Source organism: Saccostrea cucullata, unplaced genomic scaffold, assembly GCF_032062105.1.
Source record: "Saccostrea cucullata isolate Sc308-1 unplaced genomic scaffold, CSIRO_AGI_Scuc_v1 ctg2386, whole genome shotgun sequence".
Classification (NCBI taxonomy): Eukaryota; Metazoa; Mollusca; class Bivalvia; order Ostreida; family Ostreidae; genus Saccostrea; species Saccostrea cuccullata.
The window spans coordinates 70,290-74,423 of NW_026938765.1; positions in this window are offsets into that span (position 1 = coordinate 70,290).

The window sequence follows — 4,134 nt, forward strand, 5'->3', positions numbered from 1 at the left end:
CTAACAGATAAGTACTATTCAAGCTTAGTCCTTTAATTTGTTTCTTGATTAAATGGCAATTTAATTCTTAATGCAGCGAAAAATAATTCACTTTTAAGCACTGGTACTTTGTTTCCATGGTAACACTGCAAAGTAGCAATTATGCCCAATTTTTCTTATGGTTTTGGTGTTGCAAGGTCCTAAGGATGCATATTTGCCAGTCTTGAATTTTCATGTTTTTCCTCAAGACAGTAGCATTAACTCAATCTTAGTTACTGGTTTTGCATGGCTACACTGTGTTATCATGGCAACCATAAAAGTTATTTATAGAATAATATTGCTTATACTTATATACTTAAGGTCAAACATTTTCATCGTTTTTCTTAAGTCGTTGATTGAGTTTGAGCATGTAACACCTACCAGTAGTGAATATGGAGTGTTTTTAAGCATATTTCAGCATTTTAAATGTATTCCAAAAGTACCCTTGTTACCACTTACTTAGAGATATATTCTAAACAGTTTCTTTACAGTATGTGACATCAAGGTGTCATGTTTTTGTGAGAATGGTTTGTTTGCTTTTTCTTTTTTTATTAAGCCAAAGTCAAGATTTAAAGTGGCTGAAAATTTAGATTTTTCAAACTTTTCCGGCTGTTGCCATAGCAACCGAGACACATAGCAATGAAATTTGGTTTGATATTTGTTTCTGGTGTCAAGTACTAAGCATGGGTGAAGTTTCATCAAAATCGGTGACCATGCGTGGCAACGAAATTTAAGTGGTTACAGAGAATGGCTTTTAAACACTAGTGGATATTTCTAATTAAAAAGTGCATTTAGCATTACCTAAATCAGCATGGATTTGAAACAAATATGACTATTTTTAAATGCCTCTAGATACCCAAATCTACTATGAATATTTTTAAATGCCTCTAGATACCCAAATCCGGAAAAGTCGTACCGAACCTATTTTGAGTTTCGTTTATTTAAATTGACACTTGAACAATCCGATAGTGGATCATCGATGGGCGCTTTTGCCAAATGATACTTCTTGCGCTGTTTCATCAAATCGAATGAGGTTGTGTAGTTGCCTAAAGCCATAGTGAACAAACTAAGAAAATTGCACGCCTGCATTTGAAACAAGAGGCCCATGAGAAACTTTGACCATTCCGTTCTTTACCAGATTTCCCCTTAAAATGCATATTGTGACCCTACCCTACCCAAATGATCATAATTTAAACATTTTGAAATCTACACTACCACATGATGCTTTGATTCAACATTGTAAAACTTTGATTCCCCATTGTGGCCCCGTCCTACCCCCAGGGGTCATGATTAGAACAATTTAGAATCTACACTATCCCAAGATGCTTCCACATAAGTTTCAGCGGTTTTGCCCCAGTGGTTATTGAGAAGAAGATTTTCAAAGATTTTTTCCTATATATTACTATGTAAAACTTTGATTCTCCATTGTGGCCCCGCCCACCCCCCGGGGGTCATGATTTGAATAATTTAGAATATACACTACCCCAGGATGTTTCCACATAGGTTTCAGCTTTTCTGGCACAGTGGTTCTTGAGAAGAAGATTTTTAAAGATTTTTCCTATATATTTCTATGTAAAACTTTGATTCCCCATTGTGGCCCCGCCCTATCCCCGGGGGTCATGATTTTAACAATGTAGAATCTACACTATCCCAGTATGCTTCCACATAAGTTTCAGCTTTTCTGGCCCAGTGGTTCTTGAGAAGATTTTTTAATGACCCCACCCTATTTTTGTCATTTCTTGATTATCTCCCCTTGTGAGGGGACTTGGCCCTTCATTTTAACAATTTAAATTCCCCTTCATCCAAGGATTCTTTGTACCAAGTTTGGTCAAAATTGGCCCAGTCGTTCTTGAGAAGAAGTCGAAAATGTGAAAAGTTTACAGACAGACAGACAGACAGATGATTTGAAAACTTGAATCTACACTACCTGAGGATGCTTCCATATAAGTTTCATCTTTCCTGGCACAGTGGTTCTTGAGAAGAAGATATTTAAAGAATTTTCCTATATATTTCTATGTAAAACTTTGGTGGGCCATTGTGGCCCCGCCCTACCCCCGGGGGTCATGATTTGAACAAATTTGAATCTACACTACCTGAGGATGTTTTCCCATAAGTGTCATCTTTTTTGGCACAGTGGTTCTTGAGAAGATTTTTAAAACATACAACCAAATTTTTATTAATTCCCAATTATCTCCCCTTGAATGAGGGCATGGCCCTTCATTTGAACAAACTTGAATCCCCTTCACCCAAGGGTGATTTGTGGCAAGTTTGGTTGAAATTGGCCCAGCGGTTCTTGAGAAGAAGTCGGAAATGTGAAAAGTTTACGGAGTCAGACAGAAGGATGGACAGCTAGGCAGACGGACTACATACAAAATGTGATCAGAAAAGCTCACTTGAGCCTTCGGCTCAGGTGAGCTAAAAATAACATTTCATGGTGGACATAAATTCATGGGTCTCTTCATACGTTGAAAACCATTAAAATTTAACCCCACGAAAATTTGAGATTTTACAGTACATACAAACATCTCTAAGTGGCATTACTTGAATGATACAAACTTGAAAGTCTGACAATACAGTGAGCACCTTTGAGGGATGCTTACTTGGGTAGAACCCACGTGACTATCTATATTTTAAATAATTTATTCAACAAGTGGGTTCTACAAAGGTCATACAGGTAAATAGCTCTCGTTTGCCATAGGAAAAACATTGAACATTTCATACATTTTTGATATTTTAGGTACCAGCCTAATCTTGTACAAACTTCCTACTTTCCCACAATTTGTATAAATATATAATGCGTCTTTTGTCATTCACATAAGTTTGCACAACGTTGACTCCTAATAAACAAAAGCTTAAAAATGAATGACCATTCTCGATTTACTATAGAAAAATACAAATGTCGGCTGACCCCTACCACATTTGTTTGGCTTTGCTCTTTGTATATTCATTAATTTCAGTGGTAAAATTTATTGAATCGTATGGTTTAGATATAAATAAATGATTTGAGATGAAAGTTTGCTTTATTCAATTCTTTATTTTTTCACATTTTACCGGGGCCTATAAGTGCACTCGTTCTTTTGCCTGCAAAGGTATGGATTTTATGGGTGTTCTAGTTACTTTGAGTTATTTAAGGTATTGAAATTAAAAAAATCTTAGTTTGAACAGAAATGTTTACAAGCATGGACCTACCTTAAGTGATGTTTGGAGGTACATAATTGATAATAAATAAGAAAACATTTCTGGTGGTCATAGATATCGTGTTTCAGGGTACTAGCTTGTAAAGGGTGAGATTTGAGGGTAGAGTAGTTGTCAGATCCTTCATGGACAACTAATATGTCCAAGTGTAAAAGTAAGACTGTGAAAGAAAGTGTTCCTGATTAAAAGTCATCAAAACTTCACAAATCACATAACCATCATAAATAAAGAGATTTTTTTATGATAATGCCAGGGCCATCACATACTTCAGAAATTTTAGAAACTTTTATAATCATAACTTGAATAATGTTCACAATTACATTTGCATTACAGACATATTTGTCCAGTCTTTTTCATATTTTAGGTGTTGATAAACTTTGTCTGCCAACAGAAAATAATATAAAGCATAACATTTGAAGCATGATGAGAGTTGGAAACTTTATATTTGGTATGCATATTTCATTAATTAAGCTCTTTCAAATGACACCAAGGTCAATGACCTTGTGACCTTGACTGTGACCTATTATGCTAAAATTAGCTTTTTCGAACCTTTGCTAAAACTTTTGAATCATAGGAGATAGAAGCTTCATATTTAGTATGCATATTCCAATCATTAAGTTCTTTCAAATTACACCAAGATCAATGACCTTGCGACCTTGACTGTGACCTACATGCTAAAAATAGCTTTTTCGAACCTGCGCTGTAACTTTTGAAACATAGGACATAGAGACTTATTTGATATGCATACTCCACTAATTAAGTTCTTTGAAATGGCACCAAGGTCAATAATAAAAATACCTTTTTAAACTTTTGAACTTTTGAAACATACAAGATAGATACTTCATATTTGGTAAGTATACTCCTGGACCACTGATTGTGTTCTTTTAAATGACATCAAAGTCAATGCCCATGTTACTTTGA